Below are 15,632 nucleotides of genomic sequence, written 5' to 3' on the forward strand. Positions count from 1 at the left end.
ATTATCTCTTCGAGATCTATAGATTGATAAAACGAAAATGGTCATTCGGAAATTTAAGATCGAAGATATGGTTGATTTGAGATTTTCGTTAAACAAAAACCCTATAAAATGTCAGTCGACAATTTTTTTCCCACAAATCATAGATTATGACGAGATAATCATTTTAGGAAAAAAAATTAGTCGATTCAGAATTCCGGTCTAGGAGTTATGCGCAATTGAGTTTTCTTATAGCGACAAAAAGGGTATGTTGTGCATAAAAATCAAACATGGAGGATATAATGTACACAAACTTAAAAAGTTGGGTACCATGTGCAAAATGAAAAAGTTCGAGGGTACCACGTGAATTTTCCGAAAATTATATTCCTAAGTATAATAGAAAATTATAAATAATTAATTATCTCCTAATTCTAATGCTAATAGTATAATTAGAAAAAAAAGCCTCCTTTAGTTATATACTAGAGTTAATGCCCGTGCGATGCACGGGCCACCTTGTAGAATCTATTGTAATATTTTACAGTATTTATTGTAGTCAAATATTTCAAACGCGAGATCGATTGCTTATGCTTATCTAATAATAATAATAATAATAATAATAATAATAATAATAATAATAATAGTAATAACATAAATAAATATGTTTACATTCAAATTTCAAAGGCAATATGAGCAGAGTCATAGTTCTTATCTATCTTTTGTAATTCATAATTTAAATAAGGAGCAGAGTTATAGTATTATTGTATGTTACCTGAAATTACATATCTATTACTGTACTTCCTAATCCATCCTAAGCCGTACGTTGATAATTTCATTCCTAACGTTTTTTTTATATAAATATGTGATTATGTTCACTTATTTTGCCTAATTATGAGATTAAATGCCTTTAAGTTTACATATACTTGCTCCTCTTAGTTGTTTCTAGTTTTATACGGAGTTATATCTTTTAAAAGAAAAGGACACGGACTCACAATCTCCGCACTTTAACCGGATATTATATAAAAATATTTTTCGTAAAATCATTTCTTATGGGGACATGGGGTACGTGCATAGTAATGTAGATTGGTTATAACTCAAATAGCAATATTACGGAGTATTTCATTGTGATGGGATGCGACTCATGCGAGTTGTGGCTTATTGTACCTCTTTGTTGTTTAATAATAAATGGACATTTATCTATTTCGTGGCCTATTTACTCAAATGTATTTTATTATCATGCTAAAACTACATGTTCTAAGTTTCTAACTACTTATTCTCAAATTTCAAATAGCAATATTTGAAATTGGTGTAGGACTTGCAATAATAAAGAAAACATGTTGTTAGCAGCACTAAGAGCAATAGCAATAGTAGAACTTTATATAAAGTTTTTCATATGCCATGTCACAATGCACCAACCCCAATTTTTAAGAATTTTTGTTCACAATAGAAGAATTTTATATGAAGTTCTTTGATGGAAAAAAACCATAAAATAAATAATGTAAAATGGTTTCTCACATTTTACAAAGTTATATTTATTGGTTGTACATTTTTCAATATTTTAGAACTTGGTTCTTATTTTAGAACTGGTTCTTAAAAATAAGAACAACTTTTAAATGCAATAGAATAACTTTTAAAATAAAGTTCTTGGTGACAACACCAATGCTAAGAACTACTATTGTTATTGCTCTAAGTAATACAAATGGCTAAAGTATTTAATTTGCTTAACTAATTATGATTTGCATTTTATAAAACCAGATAAGAGTCCTACCCGCCGACCTCTCAATACACAATTACTCATAGATTTAAGGTAGCACTCTTATCTGGTTTTATAAGACAGCAAAGAAGAGTTTTTCGTTTAGTCAAACCGGTTTTATCACACGGCAAAGAAGAGTCCGTTTAGTTTAACTCGCTTTTACCATACTTAATAGGAATATCTAATCTTTCCTATGCAACTTAGTAATACGTGTTCTTAGGGCATACGTTAAAAAGATCGCAAACCTGTAAAATAAAACTTAAAATCAGATGCTTGGTAAAATAAAAAAAACTAAAGATAAAACTTTGAACCGTGTTTCAAAGTTTGTAGTCTGGTATGACAATAAACAAAGGAAAAATCATCAAAATCAAACATAATACAACCCATATACGGAGTATTACATATCAATATCATTATCACCATTTAATAGAGTTATTGAACATACTACTAATCTAGTACAGAGTAATCTATAAATACTATTAAAATGCTAGCCTAAAAATGTCACATAGACAATGCCACATTGGATGAAAAAAAGTCATGTATACAATAACATGTGACTTGGCAAACTAATATGACGTGGATTATCTAATTTATTATTATATTGCATTAATTTAATTCACTTATTTACTTTAAAAATCCATCCATATTCCATTAGATTTAAATTTAATTAACTCAAAAAAAACTACAATAAAAAAATACGCATTAACTATAAGTTAATAATTCCAAGATATTTCATATGGAGTACTATTATATGTATTCGAAATATAAAAAAAATTGAATACATAAGAAATTAAGAACGAAGAAGAATAAATGAAGTTGAAAAAAAAAATTGTATTGTCAATAATTCACTACTTTTTTTAAAAGGCATTAACTCACTATTATTGTTACTATAACTTTGTTGTATATAGAAGATGTTTTACAGAACTAATTAATCGACAAATAAGTATTAATGATCATATAAAATATTTTCTTAGGAAAATGTAAAATATATGAAAAGGAAAATATTTATTTAATTTAAGTAATTTACAAACAAATTCTGTAAATACTTGTGAAATTAAACACTAATAATAGAATTTTAAAAGGGTAGAAATACCGTATTTAGTTCATGAAATTATTTCACGTAAAGGATAAGGTTTTGGAAAATATAAAATATATGGAAAAGAAAATATTTATTTAATTTAAGTAATTTACAAACAAATTCTGTAAATACTTAAGTAAATCTATACAATATAGTTAAAAGGCTAGATTAAAGCATTTAATTTAATTTCACATGGCATTAGAATTTAATATTTTATACCCCATTAATTTCCATTAATTTTTATTGACTGTTTAATTATTATTTATTTATTATTAGATTATTGGTTATTTGATATGATTCTTAAAAAAAAAATTGAATGATTACTAAAAGTCCTTACAAAAAAGTCATTACATATTGTGTAACATACAAATAAAGAATATCAAAAGACATCATTAATATTCTTAAACTAAATGTATATATTAAAGATTTGATGAGCTAAAAAAACCAAAAAAAGATGTAATTTACCAAAATTCACATAAAAATTTTATAATTTATAATTATATTTCACATTTTAATTGAAATTTTTGGAAGAGAACATAGTTGTTAGTGAATCGGTTAAATTTTTTCATATTAACACAACTCATAAAATTAAAGTATATATTTATTTATTTCTTTAAAATCTATATAATAAATAGTATAAAAAGGCTAACATTGAGCACACTTTTAAATGACATTTGATATAACCACATGATTTCAAGAAGCCATATTACAAGTCTCATCATATCATCATTATTGTCTTTTATGTCCCCTAATATTCATTCTTATAATTACAATATTAAAAAAAATTAAAGAAGACAACAAACTTTTTATCTTCTTCCACTTCAATACTTTATTCAATTCACCACAAGCATTTAACCATACTTTTCATATTCTTTCTCCATAACTCATTTCTCAAGTTTCTTTATAATGATTCATATTTTTAGTTTACCTTAAATCTTTTGATGATATTATGACTTCTTAATTACTACTTTTTTTTTCTTGAGATGATAATGTTTATTCCATGAACACAACAATAGACATGCATTTTTATTATAATTTTTTATCAGCCTACAACTCATTCGTTTTTGTCATGTTCTCTTTTCCATTATAAGATTTTTACTATATTGGTCAAACTTATTTGATAATATTTTAAATATACTCGGTATATCTTATGCAATTTTGTATTTCGTTTACAATAGATTTTGGCATAATACTAATTTGTACAATTGATTGAATTTTCAGGAGCATGACATACCTGGAGATCAATACGTGCAAATGACAATCGACAAGTATGTGGATTTTTTAAGAGGTAGCATAGTATTTCTCATTTTTTTTCTTGGAATTTCTTTTTTTGGGAGATTTTTCTATTTTAATTATTAATACAAAACTCATTTGATAATATTTTACATATACTCGGTATATCTTATGCAATTTTGTATTTTGTGTACAAATAATTTTGGCATAATACTAATTTGTACAATTGATTGAATTTTCAGGAGCATGACATACTTGGAGATCAATACGTGCAAATGACAATCGACAAGTATGTGGATTTTTTAAGAGGTAGCATGATGTTTCTCATTTTTTTCTTGGAATTTCTGTTTTTTTGGGAGATTTTCCTATTTTAATTATTAATACATGACAATCGGTGAGTACAGAACACAATTTAAGAATTATCAATTTTTTTTTTATTTTAGATATTAGTTCAATATCAGTTAACACGATATTTGATATTGGAGGATGTGTTCATATGGATGATGAAATCTGAAGCTCGTGAATGGAGTAATCACCATATTGAGGATGTATTTTTATGTCGTTGACATTTTAATTGATATTAGCCTATCTATTTTTGTTCCAATAATTATGCTCAGGTTTTTAGCCTATTAGTTATTCTTGGCCTTTTAGTTGTAGTGATAGTATCGACACAACATCGACGAATAATCTTACAAGAGGAAAAAAAACCATCAAATGATAATTAAATTTGAAATGGAGAGACACGTATTCAATGTATTCAATTACTATATTAGTCTTACTTCATTCACTTTGTTAGGCTATTTTTCTTTTACCTATTGAAGGAGAAAAACTTGACCGCCTTTGGTAAATTGGCGGTTAAAAAAATCTTCAATCTCCGGAGCACCAATATCTTGAAGTTACATAATACATAACCCATGTATAAGTATTAATCATTGATTTCTATATAAACAACTTATGTCTATATACATGTAATTAGACTATTTAATTTGAGTATGATGAATTGAGAATGCAAATCATTACTGAATTTACGGCTTAGCATAAATTATGAATCATCAGAGCAATGAGCAACGTCATTCGTTCAACATATACATTCAAAAAAACTCTCTACTAAATGCCTAAATTCCATTAATTTACTAGGTTGTTAATAGAGGAGAAGAAGAGTTACTCATGATTAGATTTTTTTTGTATCTTTTACAAAGACCCACATTTTAACGATAAATACAATGCCTCTATTCTCCACTAATCTCATATTATTATTGTTTATATTACCGTGTTATTATGTTCAATCTCATAATTTTCATCCTATTTTATAGTCTGCAATGTTTCCAAATCAAAATCTGTTTTATACAAGTAGTATTAATAAAAAAAGAAAATTTGTATAGGACCCGTGATTTTTCACGGGTTTCAAAACTAGTTGTTAGCTTAAAAGCCTGTTTGTCCAAAAATTAGACATTGAGCAACATAATGAAGTTTAACATTGCTAGGTATTAAAAAAAAAAATCAATCATACTAATCATGAATATCTTTGTACACCGATATTCCCTCCCTCCCTACCGATCATTTGTTTACATTTTTTTTATCTTTGTAAAAGACTGAAAGATATTTTAATTATAGATAAATAAAAACGGGATGAAGAGAGTATAAAATGACAATTTTCTTGGGCGTAGCATATGAATTTCGATATTAACATTAGTTTCATGCAAATACTCAATAATTCCATGCGATATCAACGTAATTGTGCTGAAAAAGACAATTCTTTGATAAGAAAAAGAAATAAAATAGATCAATACCAATAACAATACTATTACTCCTATTATGCTAATTTTTAGCGAGAAAATTGTCAGCAATGACAAATATAATAAAACTCTAAAAAATAGCACAACTTAAAAGTTAAAATACTCCGTATTAAACATCACAAAAGAGCTACAAACGTGTAGTTAAGGAAGCAATGAATCATAATGAATAAAATCATTATTAACTATCTATAATACTCTGTAGTTAATATGAATGAATTTTATGATCTGTATTAAAGAATATCATAAAGCTTATTCAAAGCTTTCCAATTGCAACTATGCTTCAGGATAGTTTTGTGTACATCATAACATCAATATCAAAATTGAACATACCTGAAAATAGATTATTTAATCATTTCCCATTCATGAGCCCAAAAATCTTTTTTTTTTTTTGTATCTGAATTTGAACGCAAACACCATTAGTACAAAATTACAAATGTAACTCTAAACCTCGCTAAAATACAACTTGCTAGAACACAATAACAGACATAAATACGTAAATATAATTTTTATTTATATAACACAACACATGCTTTTATAATATTTAAGTAATCTTTATGAAAACATAAAAACTACGCTAAGCTAACACTCAAACATAAATCAGATTAGAAAAATTTATTAGTGCATGCAATTTATATATAGTACTACAACAAAGCTATTTGAAGAGTGGTTAAACACTACTACGTATTATTTTTATCTTATTGTTATGGTATTGCTATTAAATTCATTGCGGTAGTAGAAAGAGACAATAACTCTTAATTATTATTATTTTTTTAAATACTGCTTGAAAGTCATTCGTGAAGTTTGGACTCTCTGTAATCGCTCGAAAAAAGCTTCCTTTAATGATATAGATAGATAGATATTGATTGATTGATTGTCCGCTTTGGGCCAAGCCCTCACGGATTTACTCTTGGGCTCCTTCCCAAAAGGCCTCGTACTATTATATTTTGTAGATACTTATAAAGATGATTTTCCATCTTTATTCTACCGATGTGGGATATGGGTTTGAACCCTAACACACATGATTTCGAGCTCTTATTAGTTACTAGTTGTTTCCGGACATCTGAAATATTCATATGCTCCTCATCATCCAAATTACATGTAATTATATTAAGATGATCCACAATAGTACGTTTGGAACTCAAATGACGTGATGCATGGTGGTGCTTAATTGTTGGAGGGACCAAGTAAAACAGCGGATGTCGCCAAATAAGAGTACAAAACACACAGAAAAATGTCACAATACTTAAATTGATTTGTTTTTGTGGTGGAAATTCTGTAAAATAAAGTAAATAAAAGAGGTGCACGGTTGGAATCCCCGTGGTGCTGTACTTGGCCACCGATTTCCATTACCAAACACGACGTACTAGTACGATGAAATATCTTTTCCATAATCCAGTTTTATAATCTGTGATTAGCGCTCACATTCCCGATCTTTTTTTTAGAATTGAACCGTCTCACGGTGTAAAATCGTCTTTTTGTTAACTTTCTTTGAATTTGCCGAGATTCCATCACGAGTTTGCAATTAAAATTGAACACAATCGCAGTATGACATACTGAACTACTACTCTTTGTTTATACAAATTCTCATTATAGATTTGTTTATTACTAGCTGTCCACCTAATGACCTCTTAGGATGCTTCAATACTTTATTTCTATCACACTATTTTTTATTCAATTTGATTCGCATTTCACATTTCAGTTGAGAGCATCGTAACGGATTCAACTCCTCAATTTCTACCATCTTTTTCTATATTATTGTAGATTAAGATATTCTTTCAGAATAAGTCGGAGTGAAACCGTCTAATAATTACAAATTTTTATTTAGGACGGAAATATCCGTCTTAAATCTTGAGACGGATCAAATAGATACCAAATAGCATGACAATTTACCTAGCAAATGTTAAAAGTTTTATCCCTAATCATTAACTTGATACTCACAATGGTAACAAATCTCTTGTGCGATCGTTTTTCCGTATTTTTTTTTGGTAAAATGTGATCAGTCATTGGTAAATATAGTAACCACTTTAGTGATGGGATATAACTACTTCTCACTTTATTAACATACTAGTCCATAATCAGTTATAAGAGCATCTTCAATGGTAAGCAACAACTCTACTAACTTAACTTTTCACATCATATTTTTGAGCTACAACACTTTTAAGCTACAAACTCCCCCAATGGTTAAACTATAAGAGTTGTTGCTTAAATAAAAAAATATATACCTTATTTGTGCCTAACCTCAACTCGTCAACTACAAAACATCATCATTATTTATATCAAATTTTATAAACAAAGAATTGAGTTATTTCGGCGGCAATTGAATGTTTGTGAACACTAGCTTCGTATTACTGTTAATCATATATAGATAGATAGATAGATAGATAGATAGATAGATATATAGATAGATAGATAGATAGATAGAGTGGGTTCTTATGAGTCCCTTATATTATTTGAATCCCTAAGTTTTCACTATAGCCTTTGGATCATGCATGGTGGATGGTTGAGATTAAAAACAACAAAGATACTTAACACTAATTAATTCACTTTCTCTCCCTAACTTTAATTATACATTCATTAATTGATCATTATACACAATTAACACTATCTTTTGTCTTCTTATGCTTTCAAGTTTATACAATTTTTATGTTTTTGATAGAAAGTTTATACAAATTTTATGACACTTTTAGTGTTTTACAAGTGTAACTTTAACAAAAAAAAGTGTAATTTTAACAAAAAAAAAAAAAAAAAAACGGTTTTGACGGATATTATTTTGAAATTTGAAATTTTGAAGCAAGTTTACGACAAATTTTGCGTTTTACGAGTATAACTTTTGATTTTTCGAGTGATTTTGAGAAATATTATTTTGAATTTTTAGAATTTTAACACAACTCATTGTAAATTGAGTGACTTATTAGTGTAACTTTAGTCTTTTAGAAGTGTAACTTTATTCAATTAAAGTAAAGTGTAATTTTAGTCCATTAAATTGTAATTTTTGTCCATTGAGAGTGTATCTTTAGTCCACTAAGAGTGTATCTTTAGTCCATATTAAAAGTGTAACTTTAGTTCATTGAAAATGTAATTTTAGTCCATTAAGAGTATATAACTTGAGTCATTGAGAGGGTTTAAAAAGTCTAAACTCACGTTACTGTTGCTGTAACAGTAACATTTAACTATTTTCTCCATTTTGCCCCTGACTTTTATTATTTTTACATCTGTGCCATTTATGTTTGGTTTTCCACACTCTTTTTATCAACTCTTCTCCCTCTCCTCTACCACATGCTCATTCTTCTCCTACTCCTACTCCTACTCCTACTCCTCATTCTCCATTCGATATCACACTCGTGCGCTGGGTTCATTTCTACTTTTCCGTATCCCCTGGTTTATGTGGATTTTCTTTTACTAATTTCTTCTTCTTCGTCAGTAGCAATCAATCAATTATATGGCGAAATCTCCCCTTTTAAAAACGAACCCTTACCCTAAACCTACCCCTAATAGTCACCATAATTCCTCTGTTTTCTATTTTTTTGGGAGAAAGCAACTCGCTTATATCAGATCGGTTCCAATGGCGGCCACTAATTTAGTCCGGCTTATACGAAAACGCAGCAGGTAAGAACGTAAGGTTTATTAAATTGATTGCATGCATTAATTTGGGGAAATTAAAATTAAAATTAAAATTTCTGGGTTATTTGCGTGCTTTGATCCCTCTATTATTGTTATTTTCGTCCTAAATGTTACCTATTCAGCTCGATGATTGTCTGCGAGTTAATTGAAATAATTTAGGGTTTAATTTGTTTGTTTAGATTGATTGCATGCAATTATCTGGCCAGTTTTAGGGGTTTAATGCTATGATCTGGGCCATTAAAGGTTTTAATTGATTGCATGCAATCATTTGGCAAATTTAAATTTACGGGTATTTTTGTGGTTTGCTATTATCTTTGGCGTGGGTTAAGGTAGATAGAGTTTCCGGGTTATTTCTGTGCTTTGCTTTTTTGTCTTTGGTGTGTATTAAAATAGATAGAGTTGTAAAGCTTATTTCATCTTAAGCGTCAAAATGAAACGGTATTTGGCCTTTTGTTGATTGTGGAGGAACTCTGCGGTGTAAATCATACTGTTAAGGGACCATGGTTTTGGCCACCCTAATATGTGGTATGTTCTGAGTTCTGACACCTAATGTTATATGGCTAGCGGTGGTCGCTCTTGTATCAAACGGGCTGCTTGGGAGAGCAGATTTTGTAGTTGTTGCTCTATGTTGCTGTCTTATGTAGGCGTCTCTAATATGACAACCATATTTAGTTGGAATTTGTTGTTTTTTATTCGTTCTAAATATATTAATGCCTTTCTCAGCAGTTGCTCTGAACGGTTTTGCAGGCCCACTTCACGGATTTGCCAATCAGGTATTGTTTTTTCTCTCATGAACTAATATTAAGCCGATCAATGTATTGGTTGAGCAATGAGCATGTCTTTTCTTGCTTGTTCTTGTTCTTTGTCTCATCTTTTCTTCCTCTGTTTATTCGATTTAGCTCATAGTTATCGTCTTATCAATGACTTACTTGTTCTGCATGATTGTGGCAGTTTCACATTCTCAATACTGTGCTTCATTATTTGTTAGACATTTGGCTGAAATTTGAGATGAATTTAAATTGATTTTTCTACAACATGCCGTATGCTCTTTAAATATTTCAGTGTTCCTTCTTTTATCCCATTTTTTAATATAAAGTACTCTATTGAGCAAGAGAGAGGAGAAGGGTTTTGTTAGGTTGACGATGTTGTTTTTATTTTGAAGGTTCTTGGGAGTTTTGAGTGGGTGTGTTTTTAGGTCCACGTCTAAGTTAGCTTACCAGGCATGCTACCTTTACTATTTTTCATGCGTTTTCCCTTTCTTCCATCATTTTGGGTCATTCTTATTTTAATTGCTCAACTGTTCATTTGGGTCTTTCATGTTATTGTTGCTAATTTTGAATAAAGGTTATTGTTAATTGTATGAAAAATGTAGTATCTGGACTTATTAAGAATTGTCTTTGTAGGCGGGTTTTATTGATTATGCTACTACATTTGATTTGTTTTTATTTAGTTTTTTAAAAGGATTGTTTCTAATTAAGTTGATGACCAATAATGCATCCACCAATGCCACTATGATGATTTTTATAGCCTTAACACAAGTTCTTTTCATAAGAGAAAACTGCGTACATTTGTAGATATTGCTAGCAGTTGCAGCATAAATCGTTGGTTTTACGGCTGACTAACAGGATGTTTAATTATAGTTGGTGGCTTCAAAATTGTTAGAATGCATATGTCCATTTTAAAAAATATGCCTTCTATTATTTTTGACTAATTATACATGAAAATAGAACCAAGTGGTTCTGACTAATTGTATTGGTGGTGCGCTTAACTTTAAAGGTCTATTTGGGTTGTTATTTATGATAGCGAGCTAAATATTTTTCAAGGAATCGTAGTGAATCTTTGCTCTTAAGGTTTGGGTTTGAGAACAAGATTCATGAATTTTTGTTAGCATGGTAGTTAAATATTTTACCAGCCACTTTCTTATATATTTTACTTGGTTTACTTTTAAGGTATTCCGGATCCTTAAATGCTACTTCCGTTTTCAAAATCGTTTTAATCTTTAGTCTCGATTTAAATTTTAAGTTTTTATAAAAAAAATCCGAAATTCGATTTTAAAACCTATAAGTTTACCTTGACTTTGTATTATGTTTCGCTCCTTTTTTCGCATTTTGAGGTGTGCGTTCACCCATGGACGGTTCTAAAGGATGATTCATGTCAGCCGACCCCAAATCATTTGGGATTAAGGCTTTGATGTTGTTGTTGTTGGTAGTTAAATATTTTGCTTTAATGTGAAGTCAATAATAACCTGCTGAATGATCCTTTTTAACTTTGTAAAAATGCACCACATCGCTTGTGTGTTTGGGTTTCATTTTTCAATTTTTTCTAATTGCTTGGGTATAATTTCGACCCAAATATGAGTTCTAGACCAAAACGAGGTTTTATTGCCCTTCTTCCTTTTGTTTGGTTTGTCATACCTCTATGAAATGTGGATATTGCAGGCAACAATGCTTCAAAAAGAGTTGATAGGAAGTGTAATTTTCAAAGGAACTGCCTGATTACAAAAAAGGTTTTGAATGTACCAGGTATAGCTTTCTGCTTTAGAATGTTGTTGTTGTGTATAGCCTATCTTAACTGGACACCTCACTTTGGTTGCGCGCCCGACTCTTATTTTGTGAAAAGACATGACATTTGACGGTTTATTTTAGTCCGAAAACTTGTTCTTTTCGCAAAAATAGTTGTGTCGGTCCTCTTGGACACTGTTGCTTTCAACATTTGCAGCTAATATCCTGCCATCCTGGGAATGTAGCCAATTCAGGGGGTTGAGTTTGATGGCTTGGAATGATCATATTGTAGCTGCCCAAGTATTTTCTGTTGTCCCTTTTAATCTTGTATAGTTGAATGATGTGAATGCTGATCATTCCCACAGGTTCATAAGGTATTTCCCTACCCCATGATTGTCAGTGTGATTCAGTTCATCGCTGGATCAGTCCATCTGCTCTTTATGTGGATGTTCAATCTCTAGAAGAAGCCTAAAGTTTGCAATGCCTAGGTAACATGTCTGAATTTGTGTTCTACATAACACCTTTAATTTTATGGACAATTAGACATAGCTCCAGTAATGCGGTTGATTGTTATGTTGCAGTTACTCGCTTTCCTGCCATTAGCGGTTGTGCACACCCTAGGAAACTTTTTCACGAACATGAGCCTTGGAAAGGTAGATGTATTTTTTACTCACACAATTAAAGCTATGGAGCCCTTCTTTTCTCTCCTCTTTTCTGTTACGTTATTATAATGCATCAAGTGATATGTTCCTAAATAAAATTAGAATTTTCCAACGGTTAAATTTAGTAAAGAAATTTTTTAATTTAAAATCGAGTAAACGAAATTTGTGATAATAGTTTGACGAATTATCAAAATCAATAGAAAGTGCATAAACGATGCATTTAAAAAGGGAAAATTAGAACTTTAGGGGTACCACTGATGTTTTCAAAATATGAGGGGTACCACGTAGAATTCAAAAAAACATGAGGGTGTCACGTAGAAAAACCCTAAATAATTCGTGGGTGTGTTTCCTTGCATAAGCATTTAATTTATTTGCTGATTAACTTTAATCTTTAATAGTGATTGTAGCTTTTGAACCAAATTCGGTGACGGTAATTGCTCTGTACAGCAACACTTCTCATTCGACATTAGGTTACTAATGGATGTAGTTGTAGCTTAGTTGTTGATTTATAAGTTTGTGACAGCAGGTTATGTTTATTTAACAATTGTTGAACGGATTTATCGGTACCGTTCAAATTGGTGAGCTTTGTGCTGTTTCTCGCCTAATTCAATACCATTGTGCTGATAAATCAATTGGCATCATTGGTGCGTAATTGAGTATGCCGAACATAATGAACCTGAATCTTTATTATGTGGCTGATAGATCAACAAATTGTAATTTAGTTTGGTTACACAGGATGATTTATGTCAGCCGACCCCAAATCATTTTGAGATTAAGGCTCTGATGTTGTTGTTGTTGTTGTTGTTGTACACAAGGGTTGTTGAATCTTGATAGGTCTTAAAAAGGAGAAAGAGTAGGCTTGAGAGTTGATGCAACAAATGTAACCTTTATACTATCCTATAGGTGTATCGTGGATAACCAGCATTATCTTGGATTTCTAAAAGCTAAGAAAAGAGGGGAAATTAAAACCGGCTACTGATCCACCAAAAGCAAAGAAAAGAGGGAAAATTGGAACTCGCCATAAAGGAGGATGAAGACGCAGCAAGAGTGATAGAGAGAAATGCAATCCGCAACTTACTTCAGTGGTGAACATTATTCAGCACAGAAATCCGCAGGGTTTGAATTCAGGTTAACCAAGGTCCATAAAAATATAAGGTATATGACCCTTTTTTCGTGCAGCGTCTCTAAAGGAGTAAAAAACTCACTATTATTCAGCTTTGAAATAGTGAAATAAAGTAATTTGGTTAATTATTATTCACCTATGAAACATAGTGAAATAATAAATGTCGGATTCAGTGAAAAAGATAAAGAATAAGGTCGAAAGTTACATTGATGATTATTTACGTAGCCTACCTTTTAAAATGGGCATGATGAAAATGTGAGAGTAGTTATCTTTACCTTCTTTATTAGTTTGACAAATCTCAGACATGAAGCCTTGGAGCTTACGTTAGAAGTCGGAAGAATATGCCGACATTTATCTTTATTTTTTTACTTTTTACTAATGTAAAACTTACTGCGTCTATCTTTGATTTAGGATAGATACCTTGTAGATTGGTTATTTACGGAAATTTTGAATCCGCTTGTTTCTTCAGTTCTCGTGATTTTATGAAATGTTGGATAATTTGTGGGTGTTTTTCTCGCATAAGGATTTAATCTATTTGCTGATTAACTTTAAATATTTAATTGTGATCGTATGTTTTGCTTCCGAGTTCCAAACAAAGTTCAGTTACGGTAAGTGCTCTATACGCACAACACTTTTCATTTCGCATTTACTAATTGATGATGTAGTTTTAGCTTTAGTTGTCGAAACCAGTTTTTGTCATTTAACAATTTTTCAACCACTTTATTGTCACTGCCAGATTTGTGGTGCTGATGAAAATTACCCGAAGTTGTTAAGTCATCATTTTTTTGTCCTGAAAATGATATATATTTGCTTGAGAGAGAGTAGGTCTAGGATGGTTGCACCTCTTGCCAAGACATCTTGTTACATTCTATTTCTTTTTCTGTTCTTTTCTACAAAAAAAAAATCAGAGAAGTTCTTAGCACATTTTTAAGAATTACTTGGATTGATTCATATAAAAAAACCAAGTTGATTGAGAGAATATATATAATTTTCTGGACACATATAGTCCGTATATCAAGTGATTTCCATGCTCCTGTTTTCCTGCTGATCTCAACTTTTTTTTTTTTGAATTATTACTCCGTATAATAATGTAATTGATTATTGAGGATTAATTCAGGCTGTGAGGAATTATTTTCAGGGGTACCTGCTATTGAAACTCTCCCAGAAACAGATGCAAAAGTGCCACCAGAATGTCATAACTTCGGCACCAAAGAGACAGGTGAAGAAACACTAGCTGCAGCTAGAGCTGGACTGTGGGCCGGGCTGGAAGCGGGCCGGGTTGGTGGGAGGATAGCCCGAGCCCACACCACGGGTTGTAGGGGTGCGGGTTATACACGGGCCGGGCTGCATTTTGCTGGCCCTGAACCGGCCGAAAAGTTTAAACCGGGTTCACGGGCTGGCCAGGCTGACACGTCATTTTTTTTTTTTTTTTTTTTTTTTTTTTTTTTTTAAAATATGTTCAAGTTTTGTAACTTGTAGACTTAGTTTGTAAATTTGTCGTATTAGTTATAAATTTGTAATATTTTTATTTGTAAATTAGCGGTATTATTTTGTTTAAGTTACAATTAGGGGGAAAGAAAAAAAAAGGGCTTGATCAAAATTAATGTAATTCTATAAAACGATATCAAATATTTTTAATTATTTTTCAAATTACGTTAATTAGGATGCCTACGTATCTCGAAAGAATCAAAGCCCACGTAGTTCTTTACTTACCTTACTTACCTTTATGGCGGATTGGTGGTGTTGGCCGTTGGGCGGTGATCAATAATCTTCGTCGGTGTTGTCGGGACTTCTGGCAACGGAAGAAGCATCAGTTGTCAATAAATCATCCGTATCACTATACTCATTGTCATCCTTTTCTCCTTGACGTCTTTTTTCCGCTTGATCCCAAT

The 15,632-nt window shown here is 30.8% G+C and overlaps 1 long non-coding RNA gene across 4 annotated transcripts; it reads left to right on the top strand.

Annotated features, from left to right (window-relative positions):
• The first annotated feature begins 9,068 nt into the window (after nt 1-9,068).
• On the top strand, nt 9,069-15,362 carry LOC141623551 (uncharacterized). Of its 4 annotated transcripts, XR_012533446.1 has the most exons (7): nt 9,092-9,439; nt 10,202-10,227; nt 11,893-11,976; nt 12,321-12,443; nt 12,537-12,608; nt 13,521-13,772; nt 14,879-15,362. It is a non-coding gene; the product is annotated as an uncharacterized LOC141623551 (long non-coding RNA). The 4 variants fall into 4 exon arrangements; XR_012533443.1 differs by having other exon boundaries at nt 9,069-9,439; nt 13,521-15,362; XR_012533444.1 differs by having other exon boundaries at nt 10,178-10,227; nt 13,521-15,362.
• The last annotated feature ends 270 nt before the right edge of the window (nt 15,363-15,632 follow it).

This window comes from Silene latifolia, chromosome X (genome assembly GCF_048544455.1).
Source record: "Silene latifolia isolate original U9 population chromosome X, ASM4854445v1, whole genome shotgun sequence".
Taxonomy (NCBI): domain Eukaryota; kingdom Viridiplantae; phylum Streptophyta; class Magnoliopsida; order Caryophyllales; family Caryophyllaceae; genus Silene; species Silene latifolia.